This window comes from Nycticebus coucang, chromosome 3, assembly GCF_027406575.1.
Source record: "Nycticebus coucang isolate mNycCou1 chromosome 3, mNycCou1.pri, whole genome shotgun sequence".
NCBI lineage: Eukaryota > Metazoa > Chordata > Mammalia > Primates > Lorisidae > Nycticebus > Nycticebus coucang.
Window position 1 is genome coordinate 685785 of NC_069782.1, and position 16208 is coordinate 701992.

A 16208-nucleotide genomic window follows, 5' to 3' on the forward strand; every position below is an offset into this window, starting at 1 on the left:
CATTCCATCCCAAAGATAAAGGATATACATTCTTCTCATTGGCCCATGGAACATTCTCCAAAATTGATCATATCCTAGTACAGAAAACAAATCTCAACAGAATCAAAAGAACTGAAATTTTACCTTGCATCTTCTTAGACCATAGGCATTAAAGGTTGAACTCAACTCCAACAAAAACGTTCAACCCCACACAAAGGCATGGAAATTAAACAACCTTATGCTGAATGACAGTTGGGTGCAGGAAGAAATAAAAGAGGAAATCATTAACTTCCTTGAGCAGTAACAACAATGAAGATACAAGCTACCAAAACCTGTGGGACACAGCAAAAGCAGTCCTGAGAGGAAAATTTATCGCTTTAGATCAGCAATTCTCAACCTGTGGGTTGTGACCCACAGGAAGGGCCACGGCATTAGGAATGTTGAGAACCACTGCTTTTATCCAAAACCAGAAAGAGAATGCAACAAACTCAAAAGCCATCTTATGGAATTGGAAAAAGAACAACAATCTAAGCCTAAAAATAAATATCCAAACTTAAATCAGACATTAATGAAATTGAAAACAAAAGAATTATTCAGAAAATTAATAAAACAAGAAGCTGTTTTTTCGAAAAAATAAATAAAATAAACCTTTGGCCAGACTAACTAGAAATAGAAAAGTAAAATCTCTAATAACCTCAATCAGAAATGATAAAAGGGGAAATAACAACTGATGCCACAGAGATACAAGTGACTATCTCTGAATACTACAAGAAACTCTCTACCCAAAAATTGACAATGTCAAGAAAACAGATCAATATTTGGAATCACACCCTCTCCCTAGACTTAGCCAAGAAGAAACAGATTTCCTGAACAGACTGATTCCAAGAACTGAGATCAAAGAAACAATAAAAAATCTCCCAACAAAAAAATGCCCTAGCCCAGATGGCTTCACACCAGAATTCTATCAACCCTTTAAAGAAGAGCTTATTCTCATACTTCAGAAATCATTACAAAAAACTGAGGAGGGAGGAATCTTTCCCAATATGTTCTATGAAGCAAACATCACCCTGATACCAAAACCAGGAAAAGACCCAACAAAAAAGGAGAACTTCAGACCAGTTTCAGTAAGGAATATAGATGCAAACATTCTCAACAAAATCCTAGCCAATAGATTACGGCTTATCATCAAAAAAGTCATACATTGTGATCAAGGAGGTTTCATCCCAGGGATGAAAGGCTGGTTTTACATATACAAGTCCATAAACATGGTGGCGCCTGTGGCTCAGTGAGTAGGGTGCCAGCCCCATACACTGAGGGTGGCGGGTTTGAACCTGGCCCTGGCCAAACTGCAACAACAACAACAACAAAATAGCCAGGTGTTGAGGCGGGCACCTGCAGTCCCAGCTACTTGGGAGGCTGAGGAAAGAGACTTGCCTAAGCCCAAGAGCTGGAGGTTGCTGTGAGCTGTGACGCCACGGCACTCTACCGAGGGTGACAAAGTGAGACTTTGTTTCAAAAAAAAAAAAAAAAACCCATAAACATTATTCACCATATCAAAAGAAGCAAAAACAAAGACCATATGATCCTCTCAATAGACGCAGAAAAAGCATTCAACAAAATCTAGCATCCTTTTCTAATTAGAACACTGAAGAGTATAGGCATAGGTGGCACATTTCTTTTATTATTTACTTTTTTTTTTAATTTTTAATTTTTTTAATTTTTTTTTTTTTTTTTTTTTTGCAGTTTTTGGCTAAGGCCGGGTTTGAACCCGCCACCTCCAGTATATGGGGCCGGTGCCCTACTCCTTTGAGCCACAGGCACCACCCAAGCACATTTCTTAAACTGATTGAAGCTATCTATGCCAAACTCATAGCTAATATTTTACTGAATGAAGTAAAGTTGAGAGCTTTTCCACTTATAACTGGAACCAGACAAGGTTGCCCTCTTATCGCCATTACTATTTAACATAGTGCTGGAAGTTCTAGCCACCAATACAATCAGGCAAGAGAAGGAAATAAAGGGCATCCAAATGGGTGCAGAGGAGGTCAAACTCTCCCTCTTTGATGACGATATGATCTTATACTTAGAGAACCCTAAAGACTCAACCACAAGACTCCTGGAAGTCATCAAAACATATAGTAATGTCTCAGGATATAAAATCAACGTCCACAAGTCAGTAGCCTTTGTATATGCCAATGACAGCCAAGATGAGAGGCTAATTAAGGACACAACTCCCTCCACCACAGCTTCAAAGAAAATGAAATACCTAGGAATATACCTAACAAAAGAGGTGAAGGACCTCTATAAAGTAAATTATGAAACCCTAACAAAAGAAATCGCAGAGGATATTAACAAATGGAAGAACATACCATGCTCATGGCTGGGAAGAATCAACATTGTTAAAATGGCTATACTACCCAGCTTGGCATCCATAGCACAGTGGTTATGGCACCAGCCACATGCACCAAGACTGGTGGGTCTGAACCCAGCCCAGGCCAGCTAAACAACAATGACAAGAAAATAGCCCGGCGTTGTGGTAGGCACCTGTAGTCCCAGCTACTTGGGAGGCTGAGGCAAGAGAATCGCTTAAGCCCAAGAGTTTGAGGTTGCTATGAGCTGTGATGCCACTGCACTCTACCGAGGGTGACATCATAAGACTCTGTCTCAAAAAAAAAAAAAAGTCTGTACTTCCTAAAGCAATCTACAGATTCAATGCCATCCCTATTAAAATACCAACATCGTACTTCCAAGAGTTGGAAAAAATTATTCTTTGTTTTGCATGGAACCAGAAAAAAAAATCCGTATAACTAAGACCAGAGGTCCTCAAACTGCGGCCCACGGGCCACATGAGGCGGTGTGATTATATTTCTTCCTGTTTTGTTTTTTTACTTCAAAATAATATATGTGCATAGGAATTTGTTCATAGTTTTTTTTTTTTTAAACTATAGTCCGGCCCTCCAACGGTCTGAGGGACAGTGAACTGGCCCCCTGTTTAAAAAGTTTGAGGACACCTGGTTAAGACAGTTCTTAGTAATAAAAATAAAACCGGGAGCATCAGCATACTAGATTTTAGGCTGTACTACAAGGCCATAGTAGTCAAAACAGCATGGTACTGGCACAAAAATAGAGACGCAGACATTTGGAATAAAATAGAAAACCAGGAAAGGAAATTAGTATCTCACAGCCAGCTGATCTTCGATAAACCAAACAAGAACATACACTGGGGGAAAAAAATCCCTATTCAATAAATGGTGCTGGGAGAACTGGATATCCACTTGTAAAAGACTGAAGCTGGACTTGTACCTTTCTCCACTCACAAAAATGGATTCAAGATGGATAAGACTTAAATTTAAGTCATGAAACGATAAAAATCCTCAAAGAAAGCATAGGAAAAACACTGGAAGATATCAGCCTAGGGAAAGACTTCATGAAGAAGACTTCCGTGGCAACTGCAACAACAAAAATTTAAAAATGGGACTTAAACAGAAAAGCTTCTGTAGCTAAGGAGACAAATAAAGCAAAAGACAACCTACACAATGGGAAAGGATATTTGCATATTTTGAATCGGACAAAAGCTTGATAACTAGGATCTACACAGAACTCAAATTAATCCACATGAAAAAAGCTAACAATCCCATATATGAATGGGCAAGAGAGATAAATAGAACTTTCTCTAAAGAAGACAGGCCAAAGGCTAGCAAACATGAAAAAAGGCTCATCGTCCCTAATTATTAGAGAAATGCAAATCAAAACCACGCTGAGATATCATCTAACCTCAGCAAGAATGGCCCATATCACAAAATCTCAAAACTGCAGATGCTGGCGTGGACGTGGAGAGAAAGGAATACCTTTACACTGCTGGTGGGACTGCAAACTAATACAACCTTTTTGGAAAGAAGTATGGAGAACCCTCAAAGAACTCAAGCTAGACTTTCCCATTTGATCCTGCAATCCCATTACTAGGCATCTACCCAGAAGGTAAAAAATCCTTACCATAAAGACACTTTCACTAGACTGTTTATCACAGCTCAATTTACAATCACCAAAATGTGAAAACAACCTAAATGGCCACCAACCCAGGAATGGATTAACAAGCTGTGGTATATGTATAACACTGAATACCATTCAGCCATTAAAAAAGATGGAGACTTTACATCCTTTGTATTAACCTGGATAGAAGTGGAACACATTATTCTTAGTAAATCATCAAAAGAATGGAGAAGCATGAATCCTAGTACGTGGTGGGGGTGGGGGAAGGGAAAAGCAGAGAGGGAAGGAGGGAGGCGGGTGGGGTCTCAGAGTGTGACACATCTTTTGGGGACAAAACAATTATAAAAGGGACCTTACCTAACAAACGCAATCAGTGTAACCTCATTTCAAGTTAACGCACTTTTGTGGAGCCTGACCTACTGTTCTGTACCGGCAGACTCCATCTTATACATGGTTCAAAACTTTGTAGCCCCCACTGCCCCTCCCCTCATACACTGTTAACAGGTCCCTGAGCACATACACCCTCCAGGAACAGAAAGATAAGTTTAGAGTTGCAAGACCTTGAAAATTCCCAGTTTGGAGCAACACCTACTTTTCATAAAGGCTTTTTTTGTGCCCACTTACCCCTCCCTATAGACTTTAATCTGGCAAGTGTTGCTTCTGTAACAGCTTTGCTCTTAGAAACCCCCTCCCCTAACTGAAAGCACAAGTTAAAAACCCTGCTCCCCTGCTTTTCTTGGCCGGCTAATAAAGGACCCTAAAACTCAACTGGACTCAGTGTGCTGAAGTAATTATTTACAATTCTACTTGCATTTGGATACAACACTTTAAGGTTTCAGTGAGAATTAAAATTATTTTCACTTACTAGATTGGCAAGGATTTCAAAGATGAGTAATATTCACATCATTGTCAACAATGGGCTAAAGCTAGTCAAATTCTGCTCCCAAGAGTGTAAATTAGTACATTACTAGATGTTAATTTGATGATAAACCACTAAATTGTTAAACCTGTATACTTTTAGACCTAGCACATCTACAAGAAAAGGAAGTTGCTGAATAACAGAATCACGGATTATCTTTGCTAATCGGATAACAAATGGTGCGGTAACAATCACCTTTAACAATTTTTAAAACACTAGAAGAATAGATAACTTCACTTTCTGAATTATAAATTTCTGCATTGTTTGAATGATTTACAATGATCAATGCTTATTTTTTACAACAGTAATCATTACACGGTAAAGATTAGGAGAGCTGGGGTGGTGCCTGTGGCTCAGTGGGTAGGGCGCCAGCCCCATATACTGAGGTTGGTGGGTTCGAACCCGGCCCCTGCCAAATCGCAACAAAAAAATAGCCTGGCCTTCTGGCAGGCGCCTGTAGTTCCAGCTACTCCAGAGGCTGAGGCAGGAGAATCGCCTAAGCCTAAAAGCTGGAGGTTGCTGTGAGTTGTGATGCCATAGCACTCTACTAAAGGCGACAAAGTGAGACTCAGTCTCTAAAAGAGAAAAAAAGCGGTGGCATCACACAGCTCACAGCAACCCCTAACTCCTGGGTTTAGGCGATTCTCTTGCCTCAGCCTCCTGAGTAGCTGGGACTACAGGCGCCGCCACAATGCCTGTCTATTTTTTGTTGTTGTTGTTGCAGTTTGGCTGGGGTGGGTTTAAATCTGCGACCCTTGGTATATGGGGCTGGCGCCCTACTCACTGAGCCACAGGTGCCACCCCGAGACTCTGTCTCTTAAAAAAAAAAAAAAAAAGATTAGGAGAGCTGGTTCACGCCTAGCCCTTTCGGAGGCGGAGGCTGGAAGACTGCTTGAGGCCAAGAGTTCAGAATGAGCCTGTGCAATATAGGCAAGACCACCATTTCTAAAAAAAGAAAGGAAAAAAAAATTAGCTGGGTGTAGTGGCACATGACTGCAGTCCCAGTTACTAGAGAAGCAGGAGGATCACTTGAGCCTGGAAATTTGAGGCTGCTGTGAGCTGATGATGATGCCATTGTACTGTATCCTGGGCAACAGAGAAACCCTGTCTCAAACACACACACAAAAGCACCCCCTCAAAGGTACATTCACTCACTCCCTCTTGTTCAAGTCATGTCTGAGAGGTTAACTAAATATGAGGAAAGCACCATGAAGCCCCATGGTGAGGATAGGTTGTTCCCAAATGAACACTTACCCTGATCGCTTTCAGTCCATTTGATACTTTATTTTCTTCTACAACTGCAATAACTTCCTGTCCAACATTCAGAAGCACTTTGCTAGTCACAGCTTCACTGGAGAAGTAGATCAAATCATCAATCATGCCATAATCACTGCAGTACCTTGTCACAACACCTTGTACGGTTTTCAGCTTAGTGTCACCTGAGATGGGTAAAAAAAAAGGTTAGAGTAACCACACTAAGCCCTGACAGAGAAAGGAGAGGACACAAGTATCAATCAGGGAGAGACAGGAGCTGAATGGGCCAGATTTGAGACAGGGAGACACTGCCAGGCAGTGGCATGTTCGGAGGGAGGTGGCCCAGATTCTTCTGAGGGGTATAGGTGGTGGCCATGGTGGGGAAAGCCCTGACTTTAGAGCCTGAGTAGTACTGACAGTGCATGTATAGACCTGAGTGGCTGACAGGTTAGGGTGCAGCATAAATTGCTACTCCTATGTCAGCACTTGGGGAGCCACTAACGTGCACTTCTTACTATTATCTACTTCTATCACATCACCAGCAGCAGCCTCAGAAGACTTGGGAGTGTTTCTACAAACATGGCCCCAATAGATGGTCAGGGCTCAGGCAGGCCCTCAGCCACCCAGTGACAGCTCGAGAACCAAAGCAACACTGTCTTCAGTCTATGATCCATCTAATGAGATACAGGAAAATCCCCTAGTACCCAGGCTACACTACAGGCATGGAATCTCAGGACCATGTGCACTTGCACTCAAGCTGTCCTTCAAAGCAAGTAATTTACAGATGAAACTCAAACCAGCAAAGCAAGCTGTTCCAGGCTACAAGTCACTTATACAGGCAGTAGTGCATCTGGACACTGTGGCCTTCACCACTGGCATGTTTCTGGCTTCTCTCAAGGAGAATTTCATCATTCCGGAGGTTAAAGAAAGCAACCAGGAAATTACCACTGTGAATTCTCCTATAGGAGGAATTGGGAAAAAAACATCGATAACCTTAAGAGGAGGCAGCTGTGTAATTCTGACCAATGGGGAAGGGGCAATCTGCCAGGACCCCAAGTACACCTTCAGGACCAGGGGTCCTCAAACTGGTCCCCACGGGCCACATGAGGTGGTGTGATTGTATTTGTTCCTGTTTTGTTTTTTTACCTCAAAATAAGATATGTGCAGTGTGCATAGGAATTTGTTCATAGTTTGATTTTTTTAAACTATAGTCTGGCCCTCCAATGGTCTGAGGGACAGTGAATTGGCCCCTTGTTTAAAAAGTTTTGAGGATGCCTGTTCAGGACCATGAGTTCAAAAAGAAAGAAAAGAGTGCACTTCACTACATACTGAAAGGACAACTTAAGATAGCTGGGATTCTTATTTTTCAGAACTTTCTAAACATACAATTTCAAGTGATAATAATAGAAAAAGAACAAATAGGTAGAGCTGTCTTTTTCCATTACTTGACATAGATAAAAATGCAAAGTGGAAAAAAGGAAGAATGACTTGTAGTGGCACACACCTAAAAACACAAATGTCCAAAAACATGCAATATGTTACACGTAGTGAAGTGCCAGAGGTTGAGGCTAAGGAGGTTCACACTGGATTCAGACAGACCAGAGAAAAACTGAGAAGCCCCAGGTAGCTGTGACAGGCCCCTTATTTAGCTCTTGGTGGCCAGTGAGCAGGCATGGGGACATCCGCCTTCATCTAGCTTGTGGGGGCAGGCGAGCTGGCATAAGCAGCTTCCCCCCATAGGAAGTTCACCTCAACAAGCTGGCAGCAAGAAGTCCCCACAGGCAGGAAGTCTCAGAACCCAATAATAGTGGCCAGAACAATAGCAGCTCCAAATCAAGCACTAATGATGATTACTTAAATAATAGGCACCTACAGCTTAATCATGGTTACTCAGAACAAACTGGCACCTTATGGCCTTAAGGAGAGAAAACCTAGCTGACTAATCTTTCCCACACTCCACTCCATTAGGGTTTCTCACCTCACAACCTAAACAATAAAGTCTCCCAGGGGCTCCTGTGGGGAGTGTGGAGCATTGTATCCACACACCACAATACACACTATGACAACAGCATGAGCAATAGCAAACAAAACCACAACGGCCATTAGATGCCACATGACCATCCACAGGGTCAACCCCTCTGCCCCAAGACAGCCCACCTGATTGTACAAGTCACTAGCAGCTACGGCTCTTTAGTGACCACTAGCCATAATGCTCAGAATTCAGCACACCAGCTGCTTTCTATTGGTGGGAGGAAGGCTGTCCACCACACAGGCTGCCTGCAACCTGAGCCCTCAGTATATCAACACAACCTCACTGGCTTCCCCAGCAGCCGCCCCTAACCTCTGTAGGTATCTATTATCTAAGTAATCATCATTAGTGCTAAGGAATTGGGGCACACTCCTCCTTAAAGGGGGTAGCTTTCAACTCCTTGGGCATTCTGTGCCCCAGCATCCATGCAGGTCATAGGCCCAATACTTCCTGCTCTGCCTGTAAGGGGCTGAGACTCGGAGCACCATGCTGCTGTAAACATGCTCCCCCGCCTCACCAGGGTCAGTGTCTGCTGTGCCATTGCATGGCTCAGTGGTCCAGTCCTGTACCCAACCTCCAACAGCCTGTAGGGTACAGACAGTCCAGGGGCTGTGGCAGTGACACTCTCCGTTGCCAGTAGGGCCATAGAGAGCTCTGAAAGCAGAGCCAGCAGGGCCTCCCTAGCCTGTGCCTCGGTCAGGCAGCGCCACTCCTCTGACTTCTTTTGACTGGGAGAACAGTTTCTCCTCGGAGGCCCGCTTGGCCACAGCCAATGCCTCCAACGCCTTACTGTTGTTCACCTGCAATACTCCACAGCCCCCGAGCTCAGTGGCCTTTCTCCAGACACGACATCTGGAACTCCACTTTCCTGAGGTAGGTCTACTGCTGCTTGGCTGGCCTGGGTGTCCCGACCCCATCCACCTCTAGCACAGCCTCGATGGACCAGATTCTGAGCTGTGAGCTCCACTCCCTGGCCTTCTTAAGTTGCCCATGGAGACCACTCAGCCCCTCACATTTACTCCTCACCTCCACTTCAGAGAACTGACTTGCTGGCAGCTTGGACACATGCTGCTGCCGCCCTTGGGCCCTCTCCATGCCTGCCCAGATGCTTCTGCAGGGCCTCCCTGCTCTCCTTGGGAGCCACCTACAGATGCATAACCTGCTTCTTGAAGGCAGCTGCCTTGACTTCCAGAGCCTTCTGTTGCTGCTCCTCCTGCCATGCGGCCTCTGACTTCTCCACCAGCTCCCTGCTGAGTCCCTGGCTGGAGCTCAGCCAGCTGTGTTCTGCCCAGTTTCCACCTGGTTCATGGCATCCTCACAATGGTGTCTTCTCACTGTAGACAAGCCAGCTGTACATCAGGGCCATTCTCCAAATGAGGAGTCTGTATCTTACCCTGGTTGGGGGACTCTTCTATATTTTTGTCTTGGTTTGGTGTCCTCTGCTTTTTTCCCTCTTCCAGAAGAAAATCCTGTAGGCAAATGACTTACACACCTGGCCTCTTACCTTCCCTGGTTCTGCCTCTCTCTTACTCTGCCGTTTCAGGGGTTGGAATTGCTGCTCTGGAGCAAGCTATTGCTGTCATTTTCTCAGTCAAACCAGGCTGACAAAGTATCTACCCACATCTGAGTGCCCATGACCCTCACTGGCTTCCCCAGCAGCCGCCCCTTCTCTTGCCTTATCATCTCTGCCTCCCCTAGAGCTGCTATGGTGCTAGTTACTTCATGTATTGATCACCTCATATAAGATGACAATACTGCTATCAAGGACCCAAATAGGGTGGAGGGTGAGCTCTGCAGCACGGTGTCCCCATACCAGCTATAAAGTGTTCATCGTCAGCCCTCAGATGTTCATGTTAAACGTGACATTCCGCATACCCAGTTCCAGAATTCTGAACAGGTTAGTCAGTAACGCACAGGACCTAGGAGATCCCTAGCACAGTCTATATGGTGTGGACTTCGGCTACGACCCAGGTCAGCAGGGGTGGGTACCGTAGCCACGGGGCAGAGGGGTGTTGGGGAGGGGGCAACCCTGCAAGTGCTGCTGCAAGGACCGCTGTGTCCCGACAAGGCTGATTTGTCCATCTCTGGGGCACCCAGGACAACACCGTCCACCCCTAGATCCCATAAACACAATGCTGCATCAGCCAGGGACCTGTTAGTTTTCTGCCTAAACTGTTCCCACAGATCCACCAAGTCTGAGCACAGGATGAAAAGAGGGTGTTCCGTCACTGGTGCGGGTGTGGCTGCCCACCCTCCTGGGGTCCTGTTGTTGCTTTTTACTTCTTCTGTTACTACTAGCTGTGCCCTAACTGTGCCCTAAAGCAATGTTCGTCCTCGAGGAGTCCACTGCTGCAGCCCCCAGGGGGGAATGCAACTGCTCCCGGGTCACCTGCCTGGGGGCCACTGCTTCCCCTCCAGGGCTCCACTCTGCCCTCTCTCAGCCTCCAGCTGGTCCCACAGTGCTGCCTTCGTCCACGCAGAGCTATAAGAATAGTGGGCTCGTACCAAAAACACGTTATCCCAGTTTAATCATAAGAAAAACATTAGACAAATTTCAATTCACAAGCACTCTACAAAATACCTAACCATCACTCTTCTAAACTTTTTTTTTTCCCCAGAGGATACATTTATTATATTCTTTATCACCAGGTTGAACTGAAAGGGCAATAAATCATCTCTGAATACATTTATTATTTTCAATGTATTTTCTGTTTATGTCATTCTCTTTCTTTCCGGTATTTCCTCTTTATTTTTATTTTTTTATTAAATCATAGCTGTGTACCTTAATGTGGTCATGGGGTACCCTACACTAGTTTCATAGACCGTTTGACACATTTTCATCACACTGGTTAGCATAGCCTTCCTGGCATTTTCTTAGTTATTGTGCTAAGACATTTACATTCCACATTTACTAAGTTTCACATATGCCCTTGTAAAATGCACCTCAGGTGTAATCCCACAATCCCCCTCCTTCTGCTCCCCTCCCTTTCCCCTATTCTTAGGTTGTAACTGGGTTATAGATTTCATGTGAAAGCCATAAATTAGTTTCATAGTAGGGCTGAGTACACTGGATACTTTTTCTTCCATTCTTGAGATACTTTACTAAGAAGAATATGTTCCAGCTCCATCCATGTAAACATGAAGTGGTAAAGTCTCCATCTTTCTTTAAGGCTGCATAATATTCCATGGTGTACATATACCACAATTTATTAATCCATTCGTGGATGGATGGGCACTTGGGCTTTTCCCATGATTTAGCAATTATGAATAGGGCTGCATTAAACATTTTGGTACAAATATCTTTCTTATGATGTGATTTTTGGTCTTCTGGGTATATGCCTAATAGGGGAATTATAGGACTGAATGGCAGGTTTATTTTTAGATCTCTAAGTGTTCTCCATATATCTTTCCAAAAGGAATGCATTAATTTGCATTCCCACCAGCAGTGTAGAAGTGTTCCCTTTTCTCCAAATCCACACCAACACCTCTGGTCTTGGGAGTTCGTGATACAGGCTAATCTTAAGAGTTCAAGTGCCATTCTCATTCACATCATATCAAAAGTATATGCTATTGATATAACTTACCATTATTGATGTTAATGTTAATCAACTGGCATGAGATATCACGTCTCAAGTTCCTCCACTGTAAAATTACCCCTTTCACGAGGCACCCTGTCCATACTTCCTTCTTTGGAAGGAAGTCACTACACAGAATCTAGACTTAAAGAATGACAATTACGCTCCACTGTTGAGGTCATTTTGAAATAAAAGGTATATTGTGAAAAAAAAAAAAAATAGCGGGCTCGGCCTTGCAGCAGTGCGGTGTTTTTTTTTTTTTTTTTTTCCCAGAAGCCTTGCCCACCACTTGGGGACCGTCTCCATGCGACCCACTGTGTGCGGCTCCATCCGCATTGGGCCACTCCTGGGGGGCGCCCGGGTGGACAATGCCCAGTATCCGCGCATCACGCGGTCATGGCAGGTGTCCCTCTCGGCCTCTCCAGGTTTAGGAGACCCTGCGCTGGCCCACACCATCCTACCCAGGTCACCAGTTGTGCCAGTGTCGAGGCCAAAGAGGCTCGCCAGGGATTCAGGCTGGAGCAGACCAGAGGAACCCAGGGCACACAGCAGGCGCCCCAGAAGGCGGGCAGGAGCCCCGGCCTCGCAGCCACAGAGCAAGGCCTAACCCGTTCTCTTCCTGCAACAGTTAGGAAGCCTGTCCACGCCGCGCTGGGCGAGGGAGAGAGTGGGTCAGGAAGGAATGTTCCTTAGCGTTAGCGACCGGACACAGGCATGTTTCACGGAGCACACGCCTCACTCAAGCGCCGCGCAATGGCAGGTGCGTGGAGACCACGCTGCAGCCTCACTTCAAACATCCGCGTGCGCAAGACACATCCGGGAGACCTGCCCGCGGCCCAAGGCGAGGCCACGCCCGCTCCCCGACTCCGCTCGCCCCGCCTCGCCCGCCCCCCACCGGACCAAGGCCTCCGCAGAACCTGAGGACGCCTGAGGAACGCCCGGGGTTCCGCAGGGCGGGGCGCCGCACCTCCTAACCTGCGCCGCGCCCGCGCCCCCCACGCCCCGCGGCACCTTCCGCGAGCTCCTGCTTCTGCCTCCCGGCGTCCTCGTCGGGGGGGTCCGCCTTCCTCCAGAAGAAGGCCACCAGCTTGGCCGCGAGGCGCAACATGACCCGCTGCCTCGGCCCTGCCGCCCGCACAGGACGCGTAGGATGTCACCACGCCACGCGCACGCGGCCCGCGTCTCTTCCCTCCGCCTTCAGCCAATAGGGTTGTGGCGTCTGCGCCTGCGCCTTCCCGCCGCCGCGCTAAGGGATCCCAGCGCTTGCCGCGACGGTTAGCGGCTAGAGATTGGCGGTTGGCTGCTGTTAAGATGTGAGAGAAGCGAGGCGCCAGGTCGGCGTGACGTCAATGGGGCGTTCTGACGTCCTGACGCGGCGGGTGGGGATTCCCTGCGCTGTGCTTTGTGGGAAGCCCCTGAAGTTGCAGTTCCTCCTTTTTCTCCCCAGCCCTCCCACCCCGCTTTGGCTTCGCGCCCCGTGTGAGATTTGCTGTGGGGCTCTTGCAGGCAGTTTACAGTCCGGCCTGTTAATGGGGTGGACAAGGCTGCTTGGTTTTCAGATGTCGGCGAACCAGCTCCGCTGTCCCCGGGACACTCACCCCTCTCTGCACATCGCATTGTTTGGCGGCGGACCTTGAGCGGGTGGACGTTGCTTGTCGCCTCGGTTTGTGCCTCGGGGCGGGCTGCGCGGGGCTCCCCACTCTTGCTGAGGAAGGTCCGACATCGGGGATCCAACCTGCCCTGCGCTGAGGGGCTGGTCCAGGCGTCGGTGCGACGCGAAGCGCCCCCGGAGCCCTCGCCCGTGGACACGGCCGCCTAGGACAGTTTTGCTAACTTGTCTCTTGAGGACTTTGTGCGTTTTACCCAATGTGTCAAATAGGCCTAAAGTTGCTCATGGTATTTCCTTATTGTCCTTTTCAAGTCTGTAAGGCCTACACGGTGAGCATCTTTCATTCCTAACCTGGGTGATTTAAATCATCCCCCTCATTCTTGATCAGCCTAAGATTTGTAATTTTTTTGTCTTTGTTTTTTTTTTTATTATTAAATCATAGTTGTGTACACAAATGCGATCATGGGGCACCATACACTGGTTTTATAGACCGTTTGACACATTTTCATCACACTGGTTAACATAGCCTTCCTGGCATTTTCTTAGTTATTGTGTTAAGACATTTACATTCTACATTTACTAAGTTTCACATAGATTTGTCGTTTTTATCCACCATGTTAAAAAACTACCTCTTGGTTTTATTGTTTTTTCTCTGTTGTTTTTCACTATTGCAATAATTTCTGTTCTTTATTTCTCACTGCAGTTTGGGGGGCTTAATTTCTGTTTGTTTTTTCTTTAAGCTTAAGTTCGAAAATTAGATAAGTTTGAAACTTTCTCCTACTTTTAAGCATTTTAAAAACTATAAATTTGTCTTTAAACTTTGATTTCACTGCATCCTACAAAATTTGACTTCACATTCACTCACTTTCTAACTTGTGATTTCTTTGATTCATGGGACTGTTCTTTGATATATTATTCAGAGATTTCTAAGTATTTGGTCATTTTCCAGATAATTTTCTGTTCTGATTTCTAATTTAATTTTGTCCTGGTCAGAGAATAAAGTTTGGATGATTTGTCTTGTGAACTATGTGTATTCTGTTGTTGTTGGCTGGGGTGGGGAACTTCAGTTTTGATTCCAATTTTGTTATTTACTGGGCCAGACCTTGCAGTTTATGTGGCAGGCTGGGCCTTGTCTGTCTCCACATGCACAGGGTAGTAAAATTCTTTCCTGAGAGACAGGGAGAGCAACTCATTCCCTGACAGTTGAAGACCACTGAGTCTTCACCTGGTCTCACTTCTGGTGACATACGTGGTGTATTGGGAGGAGACATTGTCAGTAAACAGAGCCCATGTGAGGGCTGACCGGCTTGGGCTTCCCACAGTGGCCATCTGCATTGGCAGTTACTCCTGCAGGACCAGCCCTGACCTGCACTAGCCAGAGCTGCTCCTTGGATTCTGGACTCCTCAGCAGAATCACGTGGGTGTCCCACAGCATCTCAGCCTCTTTAAGCTTACAATGAAACTCACAACCCTTGCTCTAAATCCTCCCACTACCTGACCCTCCTGCCTCCACCCTCACTCAGACCAGACTCAGCCCACATGCCCTCTGGCCCCCACCTGCCCAGATGCTGCTATGCCTGGCCCCTCCAATAGATCCATCTCAGAGTCGTGCAGTTCCCTGTGAACTAGAAATAAAATCCTAAGCCCTTGGCTAACTGAACAGAACCCTTTTGGCCAAGGGGACCACAGAAACACCATAAAACCATGTTCCCAGCCATGGCAGGGTGGGAGAGGCCACACAGCTGTACCCATGCAACTTTCTTTTATGAACATTCATGACTCCTATAGCTTGTTGACTGTGTATATTTGATCACCGCTTGGTGTACCGTCCTGTTCCTTTTGTCTCTTCTTGGCAACACCAGGGCTCATCTTCCCAATCTGTAGGGATGGCCTCCCAGTAAGCTGCTGCCCTTTATGAGATATAAAGTGTCACTTCTCCAAAGCATAAAGCTCGTTAATTGTCTTTTAGTTAACATCCATGTCCACAGGTATCTGGTACCTGGGTGACCCACTGCACCCACCTTGTGTGACCCGCACCCACTCTCCTGCAGACTTGGCCTGCCCTGCCTCCTACCTGTGGCCTTTGCTCTGCTCTGCCAGACTCCCCTCCTTGCCTTCTGCACAACTGTTGCTCAGATGCCTCCCTCCTGCTGAGGCCTGCCCTGACTCTGTAGACAGCAGCCCCTATTCTCTCCCCCACCCCTGTCCTTATTGGGGAAAATGGAAAACGCTGCCCATGGCTCATTTCTCTCTCCTGTGTGCTCCTGCTCTCACTGGATGCGAATACACGTGGCCCACTCTATTCACTACATAAATATTTGCTGAATGGCTGCATAGATGTGGAAGTGTGTGTGGGGCCTGACAGGCAAAGAGGAAGGAAGTACCTTTTAAGAACACTAATTTGTTTGAAGATAGAATGTGAGAACAGGACTTGTTCTAGAAACTATTAACACTGTTGCCAACAGAAACAGGGAAGCATTTCTCAGGGAGCCAGAGGGGTTTGCTCTGCAACCTGTGATTCAAGGCAGTATTTTGCATTTCTTAGTAGAGAGCAACTTTTGAAAGGCATAGAAATGGCGAAATCTTGTAACTTTTTTCTAAACAAAAAGTAACACAAAAGGATTTAATCTGATCAGGCCAATCCCCACTAATTCCATTTATAGCTGTAAAAGACAGTAAAGAAGTTTGGGAGGTTTCTCATTCACTCAAAATAGTTCTTGGCTTCGTGGTTATAGTTTCTGAAAATTTTTTCTTTTCTTTTCTTTTTTTTTTCTTTATTTTTTGCAGTTTTTGGCGAGGGCTGGGTTTGAACCCACCACCTCCGGCATATGGGGCCAGTGCCCTACTCCTTTG